At 41.5% G+C, this 22,954-nt stretch overlaps 1 protein-coding gene across 3 annotated transcripts in view; it reads left to right on the top strand.

The window, feature by feature from the left end:
- The window catches only part of SLC4A4 (solute carrier family 4 member 4), a 345,028-nt gene that overhangs the window by 22,345 nt on the left and 299,729 nt on the right, over positions 1 to 22,954 (top strand). The gene's annotated exons all lie outside the window — the stretch shown is intronic.

The raw sequence follows: 22,954 nt of genomic DNA, 5'->3' as shown, positions 1-22,954 counted from the left end.
CACTTTAAAACATTGGAATCAGATCATTTGATGAATAAACTTAATTTTCATTTGGGAAAAATGTGGAAAAGTGTTGGAATCAGATCATTTAATGAATAAACTTAATTTTTATTTGGGAAATATTCATGTGGAAAAGTATTAGAATCAGATCATTTGATGAATAAACTTAAATTTTCATTTGGGAAAAATTCGTGTGGAAAAGTCATGCAAAATTTGCCACTTCACCATCTCCTCCATGATTTAATTCATGGTCTTCCAAACAACTTTGTATTTCAAAGAACTGCATGGAAGCTTTTTTTTTTTTTTTTTTTAACGTAGAAAAAATTAATGCTTGAGTTCTATTTGGTCTCTTCATTTATATTTGAGTTTAAGAAATTTGGGGGGGCTTTCTTCCTTTGAGAAATTAAAAATAATATGATACAACAAGGTAATTGCTATGGACCTCTAGATATGTTATTGGCTAATCATATCTCCAGATTAAGAATTATTGGAAATAAAATCTAATATTACACAGTTTATCACATTATATTAAAAGGGCTGTATTGTATGTGGAAGCAAACTTGGTTCATTCTTTTTTTTTTTTTTTTGAGTACTAAAATTTCGTGATCTTATTTAATGATTTATCAGTTATGGTTTTCTTTCCTCTTATGGCCTTTGCTTTCATTATCATCACCTGTAGTCTTCTGTTTTAAATCACTTCCCTGTTCATGGTTATGTGAAAAGCAAGGTAACCTAATTGAGTTGGGTTCTAGGATGTCTGGATCTGTTTCCCAGGTTGCTTGTACCATCATTTGAGGATCCTGGATGAAACTCACATTACCCTCACTTGGGTCTAGGGTAATTGTTGTTATGGGGCCAAAAAGAAATTTGATATAAGATGAATATTTCTCAGCTTTTTTTCTGGAGTTTTCAGACTGGAAATTGACTTGTGATCAGTTGGAATATTTTTATGACAAGTGACTTTAGTAACACCAGTAACCTTCTGATCTTTAGAATGGTTCTGTGCTCTTTAGGCAATGGTAAAACTCTTCAGAAAGTCTGTGTTGGATGAATATTTCCTGCCCTTGAGGTTTATTCTGCATGATCAAAATAAGTATGACTTAAGTCACTCTACATGACATGGGCACGTATTTAGTTTTTAATGATCAATATAATACGCAAATCAAAAGGCCCTTCTAGATTATTTGTGCTATTGGCCACTATATACTACATTTTTTACTTTTGAAATTAACAGTGACATTTTGTTTAACAGACACTGATTGTTTCGAGCATTGTATTCGGATCTTGGTAGAAAGAAGTATGGCCCATGTCTCCTGCAATGTCTAACAGCCTACTGGGGGAGATAATTCAGACACATTTAGAAGGGAGAATGCTACAAGGGTGCTGTAAGAAAGGAGCACGTAGTGTAGGTAAATGGGGTTCACAAGTGCAGGGGCAAATTTTTCTTTTTTCTCTTTTCTGTCTTCTTTTGAATACAATACTTAAATCACATAGTTTCAGATAATAAAGATGTATCGTAAAATATGGGTACTAGTAAACTCTTATGTAATGCGTTTTGGACATTCAAATTTTATTCTTGGGTCTTTCTTCAGAATATTGCAAGTGTTGCAGCCTGTTAGAAAGTATTTCTTTGCAGTTATGTATGATATAGAACTCAACTTGCTCAGTTTCTGGTTTTCAGATGTACTTTTTTTCCCCCCCAAGGTGTTGTGGGAGACCTAGGTTTTAAAGGTAGCTGACTTTTGGGGTACCTGTGTGGCTCAGTGGGTTAAGTGTCCAGCTCTTGACTTCAGCTCAGGCCATGATCTCATGGTTCATGGGTTTGAGCCCCACATTGGGCTCTGTGCTGGCAGTGCAGAGCCTGCTTGGGATTCTCTCTCTCTCCCTCTCTCTGCCTGTCCCCCACTCGTGTGCTCTGTCTCTCTGTCTCTCTCTCTCTCAAAATAAATAAATAAACTTAAAAAAATAAAGATAAATTTAACAATAAATTATATTAAAAAAATTCAGAACAAAAAAAATGAAGGTAATTGACTTTGTATTATGGTTAATTATGCCAAATGGAAATTGTTAATAGTGTCAAAAAATTATGGCTGTCAGAAAATGGGAAAATAAATTATGATTTACTCTTGGATTAACTCTTTATAACTTTCAGGAGATGCCAGTGTTTCATTTCCTTATTATTATTGGTGTTTTTGTTTTATCGTTGTATGTTTTTTGAAAGGGCTGTTTCAGTGCTTTCTGTGATCTAATATACAGTTTTGTAAGGTGTTTGGCTATGAAAACCTATGAAAATTGAACATTTATACATTTTTTTGGGGGGAGCCATGTGACCACAATGATCTCTTTATTTCCTTTTGTTTCTTACCTTTGCTTCCTCTGGGCAAACAGATGCTGCAAACACCCATAATTTTCTAGATAGTAAACAAGGGTATGGTTAGTATTCCATTTCTTTTTGGTTGTTCAATAGCCATTATCTGATTTAAGGAGAGAGATCGTGGCATTTAGGTAGTCACCATGAAAAGAGGTAATGATTTAAGTGTACTCAGAATGACAGGTGTCAGCAATGTTGAAGAAGTTAAGTGTTGTCTTTGAGCTGATTGAATTTGTGGTCAATAGATTGTGTATATTAAAACAACAAACCATTGTCTTATTGGTTGTTTCCCACAAAAAGAACATGTTATATGTGATCTTTCTCTCTGCGTCCCTCCTTCCACTCCCCGCCCACACCCCAAGTAGAAACCTAGGGAAGTTAACCCAACCGAGGAGGACGCTTTCTTCTTGCTACTGGGAATGCTGTGTTTGTAGACAACTAGGACAGAAGACCTATCTCTGTTATCTTGAACAAGTATATTTCTTGGAGTTTGAAACTATGCAGGATTAACTGTTAATGTGTCTTTCTACCTCAGTAGCCTGTAATCTCTTCAGTGACGTGGCTGTATCTTATTTTTTTATGTCCCCAATCTCTGGACTGCCACAGGGTAAGGTCCACAGTAAAAAGTTGCTCTAGTGGACTGACCTGGAGATGAACAACTTCAGTAATAAGGATGAAAAGTGTTAAGGAAACAGTATTAGATAATGAAGTTCCAGAGAATTGTCTGCAAAATCCGAACAGACTTTAAACCACATGCATGACAAAGATAACTCACATTCAGAATGTTTTTCTTTGTAATTTATCTTGGGAACATTTATTCATTTGCAGATCCGTGAGCTTTTTAGATTGCTTTCAAGTAATATCTTTGTATGTAAAGGTGACTGCATCATGTACTTTTCCCCACAAAAAACTTTAGAAAACAGGTTTTCATAATTACCTACCCTCTTTTTCTTACTCCTACAGATTTTGGGCTTTGGCTGGTGATTTAAAAAGGATTTATAGTTTATCTCTTTTAACAATAAAAAGACAGTGATTCTCCTGTGATTCTATACCATGGTAAATTTAGATCTGTCATTACCATGCTTTATTTAAAATACAGTACAGAAGTTTTTATATGCCACCTCTGAAACTCCAGACAGTTGGCAAAATGGTAACAGCAAAATGGTACATGAAAGCTTCTATCATTTCTGAGGTTTTTTTTTTTTTTTTTTTTTTTTTTTTTTTAAATCAGGGAGATAGACATTTTAGGCCTCTAACACAAAATACTAACATTAAGTTTTGCCATATTATTGAGAATATACGGGAAAAACTAGCAGTGACCTTAATGTTGCTGCATTCTGAAGTTTAAAAAGCATGTGGGTATTTTTAGCAGAACTTCCTGGTAAATGTGAGCTTGAACCTGAAAAGATGACCCTGCCTTAGTCAGGTAGACAGACTTTTATAAATCTGTTGCTCAGAAGGTGGTGATTTAAAGCCATGTCCCCCATAATTTGAGAGTAAGCACACATTTAGTAACAGTATCTTTTTAATTTATCTGATTTTGTGTGTGTGTGTGTGTGTGTGTGTGTGTGTGTGTGTGTGTGTGTAAGGAGCTTATAATGCTTCGTGGATCTTACCAGAACCCCATAGTGTTCTCGGGTCTGAGGTTGTGCAAGAGTGAGCTTTGTCTCTTGTAATTGAGGGAACAGACACAAGAAATCAGAGTTGTGTTCAGAGTCACCTAAGGCAGAGGCTGTAGGATTGACAGCCAGCTTCATGGATGTGATGACTGCAGTGCCACACCATGAAGGAAGTCAGCCAACTGTCAGGGCATTGCATTGGCCATTTAGAGAAACAACGTAGATGCCACCTCAGAAAATCTAACCTTCCAACCTTGGCTTATACAAGTGTGTCTACCCTCAATGAATTGAAATATTCTGAAATAATAAATTCAGATCTCATTCCCAAAGTATCTAATTCTTCCCTGAAACATTGAGGTCCACTTCTCTATTACTATTTTTCTGTAGTTTGGAATACTTTGGCTCTTTGCTTATGTCCTACGTACTGACCTTTGGTTTCTCACTTGGTTAGATTCAGGGATAGTTTTAATATAGTCACCATTCTGTATTTAATCTTCAGGATTAAGAATATATCTAAGCAAAATTGTGCCTGGCTGGGAAAGCAGCAAGGAGGAGGCCCAGTCCTCTGGGGCTGAGCAGAAGGTGGGGTTTGTCCTTGCCTAGAGCAGAAATTGGACACCAGTGCTGACGTGCACTGGTCAGAGGGGCTCACCAAAAGTGAGAGAACAGCCAGGAGGTCCCTGAGACCAGAATTGGGTTCCACAGGGTAGAGCTATATTGGAGTTGGAGAACTATGGGATGGGAAAGTGTGAGGCAGAGGTTGGGACTAGGTGAATGAGGAGGTGGTGGCCTGTACTTTAAAATGGTAACGATACCATGTGTGTGCATGTACGATTAGGGTTCTAGGTGCGGTTTGGGGCAGGCTAGGTCACATGAAAGAGACTGGGATGGAATAGATACTGGGGAGCTGAGCAGAGTGATAGCCAAGAAGCCAGAGCTCCTCCGGTGTTAGGGAAAGGTGTCCAAAAATGAGAACTAAGTGTAAGGCCTGATGATATCTTAGAACTCTCTATCATCACTTTGTTGTTGGCTTGCCTGTAGTTTGAAGTTACTTTTATTCTCAGTAGTGGAGTTGACCTCTTGATAGAAGTCAAGAGCAGAGGTGAAGCAGAAGCAGGGGCGTCTCTTGTGTTTGGGATTGCAGACATCACAGAGCTCTACTGAGGCTGGTGGATTTCAAGGCAGGAGCTTCTGTAGCTGCCACACAAGCCCATCTTCCTGTGGATTACCGAGTTTTCAATGCACACCAGTTGCTTTTTATAAACAGCCATTTCTGTGTCCGTCCTTGTGACTGTGCACCTGTGTATCCATAGATATGGTGGAAGATGTAGAGGTAAGAGGGGACCTTCCTTTTCTCTGTTCTCTGCTCAGGCTGCTCCCTTGTAGCATCTTTGTGACTGTTCAGTTAGTACTGATACCTCAGTCCTTTTTTTTTTTCCTGTGTCTCCCTGGCATCTAGAGGTACCCAGTACACTTTGTGAGTGGCCTGTGTGGAGAACGGAATTGTCCTGAGCGCCTCCTTTGGCATGGACTGATTCTGTACTGAGGGTGTAGAGGTGCCTTTAGCTGTGGCCTCCTAACTCGGTTTATACAGCTTTGTATACAGTGCTTCAGAACGTGTGTCATCCTCAGCCTAGGATGACGCTGACCAACAGCTGTTAGAAAAATAATGGCTGCATGGGGACGGAAGAGGATTGGGAGGGAATGGTTGGTTATTCACGCTACTCCAGGTATGTTGTGGATTTTCTAAGCTGTTAGCATTTCTTGGTCAAGAAGTTGGTGAAATGATGGATTCATTTACTAATGCTTCTGAATCTTTTTCACGTCATAGAATGCTTAGTAAGTAATAATATTTGTGCGGCACTCTGGGTAAACAATCCAGACATCTTGCGGCTGGAAGTAAATGGCCCAGGGCTCTGGCTGTGCCTGGCCCTGCCTGGTGGCCCTTAGGAGTGGGGGATGGACATCTCGGCCCACCTCTAACTTATTCCCCGCACACTAGTTGGAACTATCACGATGCACAGTTGACACAGCTAGCAGCTTTATCCAGTGAAATCACTTCCATTCTAGGAGCTTGGTTTATGATCTTGCTTCTACTGTGATTTCTTTATGTGCTCAGAACCTCCTTTGGTCTGAATTGTCTTATTTCTGCCTGTCTTAATAGCTTATTAGCTATTAAGCATGTTAAAAAAGAAGAATTTGTGTGAACTCTTTAAGTACCTTGAAAGTAGTACCCTGTATGATATGGTGGTATGATGAAAATTTGGAAGTGTTTTGCCTGTCCTTCTGTCCTCTACTCAATCTTGTTGATTGCGCAGAGTAGATGAAAACACCACAGATGGGCTTGGGGTTTTTTTTTTGAATTCATTAATTTGCTTTTGACTGCTTTTTTGGTTTATTAAGAACTTTGTATTCTGGTCCCGTCCAAGGTGCAGATGGTCATGCTTTCAGAGCACCGTATTGTCATAATAGCACCCATTTAAAATATTTTCAGCACCATTGATTTGGTCCTTGAGGAGAGGGTGATGCTCTTCCACTGATGCTCCGGGTCTGCTTCTCCAGGAACCTCCATCCACCTTGTACCTTTCCTAGGTTACTAAGGACAGGGGACACGTCCAATGGACCCTGTGCTGGGCACATTCTCGGCCAACAAGGGATAGCAGGGGTTTTCATGTCAGACAGATCTGAGCGTGAATTTCCATTCTTCCCTCTGTAGACTCTGCACCCTTGGGCATTCTCTTTATGGCTCTCAGACTGGCTTTCTTCCTGTGTGGAATGTGGCTAGTACTAACTGTAGGGCTTGTGCGTTGTGAAGATCACAAGTGAACCATCTGTAGGGACTGGCAAATGTAGGTACACAACAAAGTGTGTCTGTAATTATCATTATAGATAATTTTTTAGTGTCCTGCAGAGCCAGTAGTTTCACTGTAAACTACCAGGTTTGCTAATGCTATTTTAGGAAATCACTAATTTCAGAAAATTTGTTTTTATCAAAGATATGTTAGTAAAGACTGTGGGATACATTTTTTTTTCTTTCTTTTTGTGCCTTCACTCCTCATGGCTTCTATTTTTTTAATGTTTATTTTTATTTTTGAGAGAGAGAGACAGAGAGAGAGAGAGAGAGATAGAGCACAAACAGGGGAGGGGCAGAGAGAGAGGGGGACAGAGAATCCAAAGCAGTCTGTGCACCGACAGCAGTGAGACTGATGTGGGGCTCGAACTCACCAACTGCGAGATCATGACCTGAGCTGAATGAAGTTGGACACTCAACTGACTGATCCACCCAGGTGCCCCCAGTCCCTATTTTTAAATTTTCTTTTCTTTTGACTTAAAAAATTAGCATTTGGGGTCATTTTTAATCTTTTTCTTGGTCCACAAGCAGGTCTGTATTTCCCAGAGTAACCACCTTTCAGAAATACTATGCTGGCTGGTTTCCAGGCCTCGGCCACTTTCCCTTCTGAGTATTATCAACAAGTCGAGAAATTTGACCTGTGGTATATCAAGAGGTACGAGCCTGATGATTTCTTTCCTTGATGCCCCTGTACTTTCCGTAAAGTTTAGTAGGGGGAACCTTCTCTCATCCTTTGTTCTTGGCTCCTACTCTGGGACTCCTAAACTTAGAAAAGACTTTAGCAGAACTACCTGGTTGTCTCTTCTATTTGATGCAGAGAAGGAGCATGGTGTGAGAGTGGTGGCCTTAGCAATGTCACCTTCACAGACTTGTGCCTGTCTGGGAAAAGGTAAGGACCCTGATGTGTAATAATACCAGCTGCGTGTGTTGCCTGCAGCTCTATGCCAAGCACCAAGCACACAGGATGCTTCTGTTTATATTACCTCATAGCTTCCCCACAGTTAAACAATGTGGGGATTACTAAATCCATTTATCAGATGAGGAAATTGAGACTTGGAGAGTTAATAGGCTGAATTACATTCATTTTGTAAATATTCTTTACTAATTTTTTTTGAGAGAAGTTTTGTGAGTGGGATAATGTCGGGAGAATCAGAATTAGGCAAGAAATATCAGTTTGGATTTGCCCAGGCACCAAAATTTAGAGTGTAGTAGACTAATCCTTACTGAGACTGAATAGTATGTTTCTACTAATGAATGGATGGTCAGTGCTAATGACAAAGCAGTCCCAATCAATAGTGTAATGAAGCAATAAATGATTTGGCTACTAACAAAATGGCATTTCTATAGCTTAGTGAGTAGTTTTTCTCTGTAGGTGCTTATTGTATGCTTGCCTTTCAAAGCCCTTCATAAACAAAAAGGAATCTGTGAACATAACAGAAACGGGCATCCCTAAGCTGATCGTCGCTTCCATTTGGTAGAAGAGTGCCATCGTTTGTTCTCAGCTGGTCTTTCCTGGTGTGGACTATTGGTTTTACCGAACTGTAAGCAGAAGCAGGAAGACTAACAAAACAGACCCAGAGGTCTCTCCATCAAGGCTGGAATGTGGTGGTGACAGTCTTACTTGGACTGTTTTTGGCTCTTCCTTTTCACTGTGGCTGCACCTAGTAAGCTGTGAGAACTATGAAAGTGAAAACACATGGAGATTTGGAGAGAAAGTAATTGTAAACTTCTTCTAGGACTCTTCTTGGCAAAGGGAATTTTTTTTTTTCTGATAGTCAAATGAAGAAATAATTCTTCCTTTTTAATTAGTGGCTTGAGAAATTGATTCAAATTGGTAATAGCTCACAAGCAAGTCCCAAATGTTCAGAGAGGGAGTGTTACAATGCTGAGCAGATCTTCAAGAATGAATTGATGTTTTACTGTAGTCTTTAGCTGTCCTGTGTTTATCCAGATGATAGATTTTTGTAATAGGGAGAGAAACAAATGTAAAAAGTTGCCTTAGAATATATGTGTATGTAATTTCTTCTTGGAGTAGGTTCGTTTCAACTGATTGTGGTTAATTTTATTTGTGATTATCTATTAGAGACAACACTGGCATTTATTCTCTAATTTCAGCTATTCGTTTGATGATCTTTCTAACCAAATGCATTCTGCTTCCAAATTATTGTTGGAGTGCCATAATTATATATGGTTGTTTGAACCCAAACTATATTTCTCCATTGAAAATGATATTAGAGTGATGTGTAGGGTTTCATCTGAGCCCATGCAAGTCTGTTTCATCTATCGTGTACCTAAAGCGATCCTTGTAGCACTATACTGTTATTAGTCATTTCAATGCTGTTAGCAGATAACCTATATGGTTCTATCACGTAGAGGCTTTATAACCTTGTCAACTCGCTTATATCTTTAAATCTTAATTTCATCAACTGTGCAATGGGGATATTAATAGCATTTATTTTATGGTCTGATAGTAAGGTTTAAATAACTCAAAAAAAAGGACTTATTACATTAGCTTATATTATTATTACTATAATTTGGCTACATTTGCAGTAAGTTGATTTTTGTGAGTTGGCTTTGTAATGTAACCAACAAATGTAATAATCTTTTTTTGGCAAAAATAGGTGTCTGTGTTTGGCAAGAAGAGAATAATATGGTGTCACCAAGAATATCCTTCTCGTGCTTTTCCCTTTTACCCCACCAATGTCCAGCAGCAGGAGGATTATGATGGTTTTTAGGTACTTTTTGTTCTTCTAAGGTCATGCACAGGTAGATATTTGTACGTACAGGCTGTCCTGACTTTCATGGGTTCAGCTTTCATATAGGCCATGCTTGGACGTATACGAACCCCCATAATTCACCTTTCACATTCTGCTTGTGCTTTTTTGCGTGTTCACTGAGGGGTGGAGGGAGGGTGAATTCTGGGTGGCCCTGCACACAGCTTGTGTCCAGTTTTGTCAGCATCACCAGGTTTATGTGAGTCTCAGTGTTTTCTGCTGCAGGTATTTGAGTGCTCTGTTGCAATTGCTGTGCCATTTTACACAAATGCGGAGAAAAACTGAAAATGCTGATGCTAATGCTCAGAAACATAGGTCTCATAAACTTTGTTTTGTTTTGACTAAGGTGGACAGGATTAGCCATGCCAGTCAATCAAGTGCTCGTTGGATTAGAGCCTGTATATTAAGGTGTGAAGGAAAGGAAAAAACATGTTGAAATGCCAAATACACATTTTTGTTTACTATGTCTAAAATGTAGGATATTAATGTGGGTTTTAGAGGTTTTTTTTTTAATCTTTAGATACAGAACTATATAACATGTAAATCTACTTGTTATGACTTTTGTGTTCATACGTGTTTTCTGGAATGCATTGGGAATAGAAGAAGGGAGGCTTATATAGGAGAATTTTAAAGTTTTTTCTTTTTTTAAATTTTTATTATTTATTTATTTTGAGAGAGCATTGGGCATAGAAGAAGGGAGGCTTATATGGGAGAGTTTTAAAGTTTTTTCTTTTTTCTTTTTTTAATTTTTATTATTTATTTATTTTGAGAGAGAGACAGGGAGAGAAAGAATCCCAAACAGTCTCCACCAGTCCAGAGCCTGACACGGGGCTCGGGGCTTGATGCAGGGCTCAATCTCATGACTGCAAGATAACAACCTGAGCTAATATCAGGAGTCAGATGCTTAACTGACAAAGCCACTCAGGTGCCTCTAGTTTTAAAGTTTTTTAAGAAGCATTTTATTTTGGCAGATTTCAAACATGAACAAAAAAAGAGAAGAAAATAGTACAGTGAACCCCTATGTACCCATTACCCAGCTTCAACAATCACCAACACATTGGCAGTCTTGTTTCACTTTCCTCCCCACCCCCTTGTTTTTTTGCTGGAGTGTTTTAAAACAAATCCCAGATCATATCATTTCACCAATTAATACTTAAGTGTTTATTTCTAAGAAATAAAGACATTAAAAAAATAACCTCAGTGTCATTATCATACCTGATAAAATTAACAGTAATTCCTTGGTGTCATCTAATGCTCAATGTTCAAGTTTGCTTGATTGTCTCCAAAAAGTTTTTAAAACAGTTGATTTGTTTGAAGACACATACTGCATTTGATAGTTATGCCTGTTGGTCTCTTTATACCTACCAGGTCAAAGAGGGTGTTTTCAGGTTGAAGAGTCCCATACTTCTGTGGGGTGGACTGGCTCCTTGACAACAAAGGAAGCCACTAGGGTCAAATAAGCATTTATTCTGTCCTTAGGCAAGAGATGCCAAGTCGAGGGCATTTCCCCCCAAAATGGAGTAGGTCTGAGTATGGAATTGGCAGTCTTCCTGTGTCCTTCCCATTCTTATAAAATTAACTTAGAAAAGTTATTGTTAGAATCAGGTTCAAATGTATTCCTTTATTATTGAAAGCATAGATTTGAATCATAGGTGTTAAAAAGCCATCAATAAGTCCATTCCATGCTACCTGATACCTACATATCAATCATCTGCTTTGGCATCTTCCAACACCAATGTTGCCATCCCCGGGATAAATTTATGTAGGCAAGGATTCAGGTGGCAACTACTTGAGTCATGAACTTCAAGGCTAGTTGGCAGAAGTTAATAAAGATTATATGAATACAGAATGCAGAGTGGCTTTACTTCTGAGCACTGACACGTTTCTCAGCACCTTTGTAAGGCTCAAGTCACACTAGACACTGGGCTTAGTTAGTCTTCTACGGTGTGTTGGTCCACTCTTTGATCTACAGACACAGGACTGGATCAGGTTCTGGCCTGGCTGTTGTGGGACACTGAGCCAGTAGACCGCCTGTAACTTCTGTGCTACACTAGCTATGGCCCCTGGAAGACCTTCTGAGTAGAACTAGGTTCCAGGAAAGACCTTACTGGAAATGTTTACATAATGACAAAGATTTAAAAAGTAAAGAAGACTGTAAGCTTGAGGAAATAATCACTTCTGCCCAGAACTGTTCAGTGGTTTCTAGTTGCTCAGAGTAAATGTCAAGGCTTTAGAACAGCCTCCCAGGCCACGCAGCATGCCCTTTCATTACCTGTACATCTCTGCCCTTATGTCCTATTCTCCACGTTCACCCTGCTTTAGTCACTTGTCTCCTTGATGTTCCAAGAATCTGCCAGGCTCCTTCCTGCCTCAAGGCCTTTTCATTTGCCATTCCCTCATATACTCACTTCCTCACCTCCATCAGATCTTTGCTCAACCATCACTCAGTGAGGTATTTCTAACTACCTATTAAAAACTGCCCCCTCCACATCCCACCCTCACCCCGTCCTTGTCCCACCAGTACACCCTAACTCTCTTTCTGACTTACATTTTCTCATAGGAGACTCACCTTCTATTTTATACGGTTTACTTTTAAATTTTGTTAATTGTCCATTTCCCACCATGGATTCATCCTTAGTGCCTAGGATAATGCCTTGTTATAGATGCTCAAGAGATTGTTGAAATGAATGAATAAACGAGTTAAACTCTGGAAAATTTGATGACATTCACACAATGAGGGATTCCTTGCAGAAAATGAAGGCCACACTTTGAACAGCCTTAAGGAAAGAGATGTTTTAGTAAGGGAACAAAGAGTAGAGAAGTGTCTTTGTTGTTCATGCAATAGTGAACACTGCTCATAAAGTTTATGAAATAAAAGTTGTTTTCTGCTTAGTAGCATCACTCATATGGCGAGTGATGTACTCTTGCTTTTGATACGGTAGATCCTTGGCGTGTGTGAACCTAACAGTTGTGACTTCAGCTATTTGCTGGTAGCCCTGAATGGTTACACCGTGTAGTCATTCGTAATTTGTAGCGATGCATGTGGTGAACTTCTGTGCTGTGGTGAGCCCAGGCTGAGCCTAGTGGATGGCCTACCTCCTTGCGTCTCAGGTCATCCTGGTTGCTTTCTGTCCCTTGAGAATTCCAAAACTCATAGAGTTATACTTGACCACATGATACATCAGAAATTGTGCATTGGGATATTTGTGAATTTGGACACTTGCAAAATAAGGTTAGGGGAGGCAATGTCTCATGAATGTCAAGGGTCTGTGTACTCTGTAGGTATTTGATGAGTCTGCTCTTTCACCAAAAGTCTGTTTAATATTTGTGATCCCAAGTTCCTAAAGAGTTTGGAACAGATTAATCAAAACAGCCAAAGAGAGGCAGCATGATATGCAGTGGCTAAGAACACAGACTTGTGGAGCTAGATTGCTTTGGGTTCAAATTCTGACTTCAACAGTTATTAGCTGTGTGACTTTGGGCAAGTTACTTAGTGTCTCTGTGCTTCAGAGATAATGAGGATAAAAATGGTACCTATGTCATTGGATTGTACCAATTGTGAGAATTGATTGAACTAATAGCATTTGTCAAGCAGTTATAGCAGTGGCTGGCACACAGTAAGCTCAAACTAAGTGTTTGCTAAATAAGAATAAAGATATTTATTAGAGAGGCCTGTTAGGAGATGCTTCAACCTTTGACCAGTAGGCAAAGCAAGAGAAAGAAAGAGGTGAGTTGTAAGTGATGTCGTCTGTAAGCATATTTCAGTTAAGTGATATGAAAAAATTCTTGAAGGTAGTGTCTAATAGACATGGATTATTTAGTTATGCAGGAATATAGTGGAGTGCTTAAAATTGTGGACTGCTTTAGATGGCCTGCTTGGTCTTCTCACATCACATTGTACTGTGTGATTTGCAGTAAGTTACTTAACGTCAAAGTACATTAAGTCTAAAATGGGTATGTGAAAAGTACTTACCTCATGGAATTGTCATAAGGATTGAATAAAAAAAAACAACAACATTGTACAGTGCTTAGTACAATGCCTGGCATGTGGTAAGTGTTTAAAAGTGGGAATTTTTTTTTCCCTCCAAATTAATGGATGATGAGAGCCCCCTAATCTCAGTTCCTACATTGTTCTAGGTGTTGAAATCCTTTGGCCGGAATTCTCAGTCCTGTTACTGAATCAGTCCGACAAAATTTGACAGCATTGAGAAAGAGAAAATGCACACATGATGTTTAGCACAGTGCCTGGCAGCTAGTGAGAACTCAGTCAAATGCTAGGAACCTCATCCCTGTCAGCAGCTGTGGTGGTTCAGCTGGGAGATGTGAGCAGTATGGCCACCGCATGGGGTAGAGGACGGAAAGGAAGGCACCTTTCTCCAGAGTCCACTCTGAGTTTTAGACGTGGGTAGGTCAGGAGCTGTACCTGACCAGCACCATCCAGCTGCCTCCCAGCACTGTGTCCTGGAGCAAACTTCTGCTCCTGATTCCCTGTCCACCTGCCAACCTGCATCTGACTTGAAGCCATGGTAAAGTCCACAATAAATGTCTGCAGAATCATAGACTGAAATGAAATGTATGAATTAACTGTGGGTATTAGTTATCGGTGCTATTCTTGTACTAATTACTATAAATAATTATGTATAACATGTGAAGTTTGGCTAAAATTTCCAGAGCTCAAGGTTTGTATTGACATTTCAGATCCCAATTTCCTCTACAAATAGCTACTATGAGTTTCTTTATTGGTTTACCTAAACCAATAGGTTTACCGCTGCCTTCTCTTTTTCTGCTGCTGATTGGGCTCTTGCTTTTGGCTGAAGACTTGGCAGTGGAGAGGAGGAAGGGGGAGAGGATAGACCTGCCCACTGCTGTCCTGCTGGTTTCTCACATGGAGCCTCCCCAGCCTTTTCATCTTGCCTGAACCCTCTCTTAGGGCCTTTCTGATTTTCACAGCAGCACACATGAAGAAGGGCAGTTGAAAGTTAAAAGAAGTGAGAAGCGAGCCTACTTTTCCTGCCCCAACAGTAAAAACTCCGAGAGAACTTTCAAAGGGCAAGGCGCTGAATATCTGCACCGAGAGGAATCAGACCTCTCTGTTCTTCAAGTGGAATTCTGCTCAGAGGCAGCGTGCAGTGGTTGTGGAAGCGCCTGGAAAGGCTCGCTAAAACAATTAAAGAGGGTATGGCTGCGGGTGTGGGCTAAATCAGGGGAGGCATCTGAGGGGGTCATGCAAGTCGTTCCCTGTTTAGCATTCAATGCCCTGTCCAGTTATCTCTCCCTTCATCTGTCAACATGCCCCCCGCCCCACTGCCCCTCAACTTCCACACCTTTTGTCACCCCATAGTTCCTATGTCTACTTTGCTACCAGTTCTTTTTATGTTGCTGAGTCTGTTGCAGCCTTTCAAAAGAGCCCAGTCATCAGTCTGAGGACCGAGTAGAGGAGACCTTGTCCCAGCAGGGAGAAGATGGGAGAGAGGAGTTTGAGCCTTTTGGTGATGGGTGACAGGTTAGCGCCGGTCTCCCTGCTTGGCATTCCCATGTGTTTGCTCCTGGAGACAGAATTAAGGCCTTCGGGTCCATGTAGGACTGTTAATTCTCTGACATTCTCTGGGCTCTGGGGACCTTCGATTCAGATTCAGCTAAAATTAATTGAGTTTATTTACTCCAGGAACTTATTAATCCCTTGTATGTCTTAGGAAGTGTTTTTAAGCTCATTTAAAATGACACCGAAGTGACGGGTTAACTGACTTTGCCAAGGTTACACGGTTACCACAGAGTGCATCTGGGATCTGTGCTGTTGTGCCTGACTCCGCGTACATGTAGATGGGCCACCTTCAGTATCGTGACCCTCATGTAAAATAATGTTCCTGAGGAAAATGTTTTTAAAAAAGCAGAACTTTTTGAAATTTTTATTGAGCGATTTATAGATGCACGTGCATATTTGAGAAATAATGCAGAGATTGTTTGTACACTTTGCCACTTTTCCCTGATGTTAACATTTTTTTTTTAAATTTTTTTTCAACGTTTTTTATTTATTTTTGGGACAGAGAGAGACAGAGCATGAACGGGGGATGGGCAGAGAGAGAGGGAGACACAGAATCGGAAACAGGCTCCAGGCTCCGAGCCATCAGCCCAGAGCCTGACGCGGGGCTCGAACTCACGGACCGCGAGACCGCGAGACCGCGACCTGGCTGAAGTCGGACGCTTAACCGACTGCGCCACCCAGGCGCCCCCCTGATGTTAACATTTTATAAAACTTCAGTACAATGTCACCAACTAAGATATTGGCCCTGATATGATCCACTGAACTTCTTCAGATTTCCTCAGTTTTACTTGTCCGCATTTTTCTGTGCGTTTGTGTGTGTATATTAAGTTGTGTATAATTTGATCACCGTGTAGGTAGCTACCTACCACCACCACAGGTAAGACTAACTAGAGTCAATTCCACAGGATCCTTCATGTTGCCCTTTTATAACCACAAACACCCCCCACCGCATCCCCCCAATATCTATCTGCTGGCTACCCCAATCTGTCCTTCCTTCATATCTAGAATTTTGTCATCTCAAAAAATGTTATGCAAGTGGAATCACACTATATGTAACCATTTTGAGATTCGCTTTTTTCACTCAGCATAATCTCTTGGAGATTCATTCAAATTGTTTTGTGTATGAATAGTTTGTTCCTTTTACTGCTAAGCATTATTCCATGGTATGGATGTACCATACTTTGTTCAAACATTCACCTGTTGAAAGACATCTGGGCTAATTCTAGCTTTTGGCTATTACAGATAAGGCTGCTGTGAACAATAGTGTACAGGTTTTTGTGTGAACATAAGTTTTCATTTCTCTGGGATAAGTGCCCAAGAGTACAAATGAACTTTTAATGCAGTTCATAAATCCAGAATTGTGTTTGCGTGATCCTGCTCCGGATTACACTTTCACCTTTTATCCAGTCTGCAGTCTGATTTCGTATGGGGCCATCACCCATTTCTCCCTGGCCCTGGGCCTGTGTAAATTTCCAGACTGATTAGGGCACTCCTGAACTCCACGGACGGGATTTGCTTTGCTTTGCTGGCAGCTGGTCTTGGGGATTCTTCTCTTGCCATTAGTCATGCCTGTCAGGTATGCCACGCTGATGTCTCTTTCCCCCAACATGCGTGTCCAGAGCTCTAGCAGTTTCTACAGTTAAGTCAACAGCTGTGTTCTTGTCTCTTCCTCCCTGGGGAGTGAAAGGACCTTGTGAGACCTGCTGAAGTTTCGAAGGGAACACTTGGAGCATTTCCTCTGCCCTTGCCCTCCGCTTCCCTGTAGTGAACATGTGTCGCCAAAAGATGGCAGTGTTCTTTGCAGCCACAGAGCTCGATCACCCCTGTCTGTCGCCTAAGGTTTGGAGACTTGATATTGTTCTCTAATTGTATGTTGAAAGTGTGGAAAGCAGATTTTCCAAAACAACAAAGGCACCAATAAAACGCTGCGCAGTTTAAAAAATTTGAAAGAAAACATCATGTTTGTAAATGATTTGTAATGAAAATCGTTCCCCAGTTCTTAGAGACGACTTGAATAGGGAATAGAATTCAGAGATATGTGTGTGAGTGTATAATTTTAGATGTCAGTACTGATTGTAGCTTTCTGTGTGGCTCCTGAAAAAGACCTGTGAAAATGCTGATTTTTGCCTCCCCTCTGTTTTAAGATCACAACTGGCAAAGTTGCAGGGACGACCTGCTTTTGAGTTCTGAGATTTGAGACTGACACCTCTTAGTCCCTAAGTAAAGGCCCTCATGCATGCCGAAGATATAATTTTCATGGCAGCCATGGCCAATGATAATAAAACTCCTTACATTCTAGTATTTGTCTGCCCCTCTGCATGCATCACTTTGGTGTGTGTGAGGGCATGTGGGTAAAGAACTGTTTAAACATTTGCTATGTGCAGGAAGGCTGCAGTAAAGTGAGAGATTATGGGGTTCATTGCATGTTGTGAACAGATCAAGCTAGTGAGGATAAAGTGGGGTGGGTTAAAATACGAGGTTAACTAATGCACTTTGAGCTGTATGAACAGAAAGAATCAGCACTGTCAGACTCAGGTATGAACATGTAAAACCTGGAGCTATTCTCTTCCATAGGACACCATCCCCTGGTGTCTTTTTGGGAGTTGTCAGAAAGCCCAGTGTGGAGGGCGTTGAGGAGAGAGGGCCAGGGGCTTTGGATCTGGGGCTGCAAGCCCCAGAGTGGATCCTTCATGCACGGGCCAGCGTGCCAGGGTTGGAGGATCTGTTTTCCTCTCGTCCGGCTCTGAGCGCTGCTGCTGCTGCTGCTGCTGCTGCTGCTGCTGCTGCTGCTGCTGGGACCCTGCAGCTCACCACATGACCAGGGGACAGGTAGCCCCGCCTCAAGCAGTGGCCTTTTGGCTCGTGCATCCCTCGGCAAAAGCCAGAGGTTAAGAGGAGAATCGCTCCGTGTGAAGTTCTAACCCCGAAACCAGATGCTGTTACTATAGAGACAGTGAAATGCTGCCGTGGGAGGCATAGCGGGAGGGGTGGGAGCAGGGCGGTGGGAGGGCAAATGAGGCGAATCTAGAGGCCAGCGCGCCCGAAGACCTTCAACCTTTAGCAGCACTGTGATGGGCAGGCTTGCGTCCTGAAGCCTGAGTGCTGGCAGCCCGCCACTTGCTGACTGGCTGAGTGGCAGCTGCTCGCGCTGTGTGGACTAGCTGGTGAGCACGTTGGCAGTTGGCGAGGGCTCCGGGGGTGGGAACTCGGAGGGGTGGAATGTAGATGGGTGCCCGAGGCCCAATGGTTGACAGTTTTGCACAAATGTTTCTCGTGCCGGGCTTAAGTCACCCTTACAAGCCTGCTCAGTGATGAGGACCGGCTGGTGAAAGCCGGTCCATTTGGCAGCAGATTTGACATGTGTTACAGTTAAATCATGTTAGTGTCCCAGAATAACGGAGAATAAGAGAAACCCCACGTTGGGTGTGGACTTTGGAGGAAGGGGCCTGACTTCTTCTGTCAGAGGCCCTGTGGAAGGAAGGCAGCACGGGCCCCATGTGGATTTTATACTGACTGGTATGACCCTTATCCCCGTGATGCTGGTGAGAAGCTTCCAAATCTATTCTGAACTTTGCCTCATGCTGGCGATGTGAGCAGCTCGGGGAGCTGTTTTAGAAGCATGCTCCTTCCCTTCTTTCTTTGTTTGCTTGCAGCAGAGGCAGCTCCTGTGAAAGGAACACTTTACAAATGGATTTGGGGGCCTGCTTAGGGATTGGATGAGTTAATTTCTTCCTCCTGATAGAAGGGAAAACTGGTTGGGTCAGATGGTCATGTTAAAAGATATCTCTGTCTTACTAATAATAGCAAGCAACTGTGGAGAGGCTTTTAGGAGGGCAACACAAACCCAAATAATTGACGTTTGTCAGTATGAAGATGGAAGAAAGTTGTTAAGTCCCCTGTAACTTGGTGCGGAGGCACTTGCTTGTGAAGAGGAGAGGGCTGCTTTGGAGAAAGGCCACTGTGACACGCAGGTTTTATGTTTTCAGTCTGTGGCGCTCTTTTTTTTTTCCGCTTCCTACAGGGAGGAGGCTGCTTCCAGACGCTCCTCATTGTCCCTCGGAAGGAACTAGGTTTCTGATTACTTGCTATGTATAGTCTTGGAGGGAATGTGAAATATGTATCAAAGAGCCAAGGAATGCACCCATCATTATTTTCACTAACTCAGATGGTGCACGGGACAGTGCTTCAGTTAGGCTCGATGGTTCCTCCTCCACCTAGGAAGAGGGCTCTGGGCATTAAACTTTCCTTGGTCTCCTTCCGTAGCTACTGATTTTCTTCCTTTACTTGTGCCTCAGTTGCTTGTTGCATGCCATTTTAGGAAGGGCTTAGGTACAGAGGCCAAACATTTTATTTAGGAAATGCATAAAATGTCACTAAAGGACTTTAGGATCAGCTTGATTGTGGTGGGGTGCAGAAGCGATGTTCTACAGGAAATTGTTGGATCCTGTAGACAGACCGCTAAGACAGGAAAGGGTTAGTGCTGAGAAGAAATGTGGGCTAAACTGCTCTTTGTTTTCCAAAGGGGAGACAGGACTATTCACATGCCTGCAGTAGTATAGCCCTCCAGGATTTTGCTGTGCTTCTGAGGTCTTCAAAAAAAGTTTCCCCATTAAGCTGCCATCCTTCTCTATGTCTACAAGTGTGTTGCTGATGACCTCTTGCCCTTTGGACTGACTGTCCCAGATTGCTAGGGGAAATCCTCGAGAAGGCAGATGGGATTGTAGCGGAGCCCTATCTGTCTTGCTCATCACTGTGTCTCCAGTGTCTAGCAGTATGCCTGGCACCTAGTAGGTACTCAGTAAATATTTGCTGAATGACTGAGGGGATAAGGGAGGAAAGAGAAAAGGATTTGATTGAATGCCCTCTGTGTGTCTAGCACTGTGTTTGGTATGTTTCAGGTGCTGTGGTCATTGTCAGCAATGACCTCCATGTTGCCAAGTCAAGTTTTTACTTCTCTGTCTCCATCTTTCTCAGCCTCTTAGTAGCAGTACCTCCTTGACATCAATCTTTTCTGGTTTTTCTTTTACCTCTGACTGTTCCTCTGCTCGGCTTATAAATGTTGACATGGTCCAGCACTACCTCGATTTCTATATTTTCTTCCTGCATGAGCTCATCCAGTAATAGGTGCAGGTTACCAGCTTTGTTCATTGATCCTCCAGCCCTAGGCTCGTGAGCTCCAGACTTGGACATTTACCTGTGTCCCTGACGGCTCCTTTTTTCATATGAAATAAGCATCCCCACCGTAAAGTGGCCAGGAAAGAACTGTTGATTCCTTCCCCACAACCTGTTTCTCCCACAGCCTTCCCTGGGTTCCTAAGATAGTTTCCTGGATGCTTTGGCCTCCTGATTATCCACTTTTCACATAGCAGCCAGAGTGATTCTTGAAAAAGGTAAAATGGCTCGGGTCATTTTCTGTCTTAAAACTCTTAACTATAGTCAGTAATACTGTACTGCATATTTGAAAGTTGCTAAGAGTGTAGATCTCAAAAGTTCTCCATACAAGAAAAAAATCTTGTATGGTGGTGTGGTGACAGATGTTAACTAAACTTACTGTGGTGATCATTTTGCAATATGCACAAAAATTGAATCATGTTGTACATGTGAAACTAATATAATGTTATATGTTAGCTTTACCTCATAAGACAAAACAAAACAAAAAAACAAAACAAAATTCTTCAGTGGCTTCCACAACACCTAAAATTTCGACTACTTCCCATGGCCTGCATGGGCCTGTTTCGTCCGGTATTGTCAACTACTGTTGACCTTCTCTCTGTCCAACCTCACTGACCTCATTTCTCATCCTGGAACTTGCTATACTTGTTCCTACCTTAGGGCCTTTGCGTTTGCTGTTCCCTTTGCTTGGAACACTCTGCCCTCACATCTTTAAACACCTGGTTCCTCCCTATCACTTTTGTCTCTCCTCAAATGTCACCTCCTTGGAAGCGTCTTCTGAACGACCTTATGCCAAGTAACCCCCTGCCTCATTATATTTTGTGCAAAGCACTTAATGCTACCTAAAATTACCTTGTTCATCTCTTTATTATTATTTTATTAGGAATTTTATCTGTCATATTAATGAATACATTCCCCCTCCCTCTGAGGAGTGCCTGGATGAATTGGTAAATATGTTGTATCATTTAATCGTCATGGAAATCTGAAGCTCAGGGAGGCTGGTAAATGATTTGACTTCTCAAGTCTTCAAGGCATTTTCTTTTCTACTATAATCCTGATGGCTGATCTATGTCCTATTTGCAATTAGTTTCATATTTTTAGTTTGAGTATAGAGAAGGAAAAAGACATATATCAGGATAAACTATTGCATACAAGACCCATATCCCTGAAAGAAGATATTCTGCAGATGTCCAAAGGCAATGAGTTTCTTTAAAAAAATTTTTTTTAATGTTTATTTTTGAGGGAGAGAGAAAGAGACAGAGTGCACGCAGGGGAGGGGCAGAAAGAGAGAGGGAGACACAGAATCCGAAGCAGGCTCCAGGCTCCGAGCTGTCAGCAGAGCCCAAGGTGGGGCTCGAACTGAGGAACTGGGAGAGCATGACCTGAGCGGAAGTCGGATGCTTAACCGACTGAGCCACCCAGGTGCCCCAAAGGTAATAAGTTTCTTAATGGCACTGTTCACCAGTAAAGGTCAGGGTAAAAAGAAAGAAGGAAAGAAGAAAGGAAGGAAACTTACCTTCATTAAACATGTAGTAGGCACAAGGCACAAAACTGAGTGTTTTCACGTATGTTACCTAATTTGAATCTCAAAGCAATTCTACAAGGTTGATATTGTTACCCCAGTTTCATAAGTGGAAAAACTGAGGCTCAAAGAGTTAAATACTGGGGCGCCTGGGTGGCTCAGTCGGTTAAGCGTCCGACTTCAGCTCAGGTCACGATCTCACAGTCCGTGAGTTCGAGCCCCGCGTCGGGCTCTGGGCTGATGGCTCAGAGCCTGGAGCCTGCTTCCAGTTCTGTGTCTCCCTCTCTCTCTGCCCCTCCCCCGTTCATGCTCTGTCTCTCTCTGTCTCAAAAATAAATAAACGTTAAAAAAAAAAAAAGAGTTAAATACTTTGCTCCAGGTGATACATATATTAAGTGGAAGTGCCAGATTTTTTAAATCCGAGTCTACCTGACACCGAATTTCTGACTTTTTATGCTCAGATGGTTGCTTTGCAAGATGGATATGCTCCTAAAATAGAAAAGAGGAAAATGTGAATTCAGTGCATATCCACATAGATTATAACAAATATCTGAAGCACAAGAATATGTTATACGGACAATATGGAAAACAGACTTACAATATTCAGTGCCTGAGCATATAATTGGATGAATAGAATACAGAGTGAACATTTGGTTCTCTGGCAGAGCTTATGTACGGTATGACATAGAGCAGCTGTCTCCAGAGAAAGTTCTTTGTTTCTAGACCGGTGCGACACAAGCAGCATTTGAGCAATTCGGGATTTTTTTCTGCTTTGTCTATAAATAGAGTTCATGGAATTCTGCATGTCAAAGTTAATGCAATGGAAAGAAGTCACAGAGTATGGAAATAAACCTTAACTCATTCTATAAACTAAGAAACATGTTTGGCATCAGGAGGCCGTATAAACGCTGTCATTACTTGGATGGATTCTGAGGTCTTATTTAGCATATGAAATTGCAGAGCAGATCCTATTATGTAAGGAGATAGGAGGACAGCATAATGTGGCTATAAACCGAAGAACTTTGTGCCCTTCAGGGAAGAGTTAACAGGATAGATATACGTAGAGATGTGTGATAAGAATGTGGAAAATGAATGAATGGGTG

The sequence above is a fragment of the Leopardus geoffroyi genome, chromosome B1 (genome assembly GCF_018350155.1).
Source record: "Leopardus geoffroyi isolate Oge1 chromosome B1, O.geoffroyi_Oge1_pat1.0, whole genome shotgun sequence".
In the NCBI taxonomy this organism is placed as follows: domain Eukaryota; kingdom Metazoa; phylum Chordata; class Mammalia; order Carnivora; family Felidae; genus Leopardus; species Leopardus geoffroyi.
The sequence above is the reverse complement of the archived record's forward strand: the minus strand, read 5'-3'. Positions and strand labels throughout refer to the sequence as shown.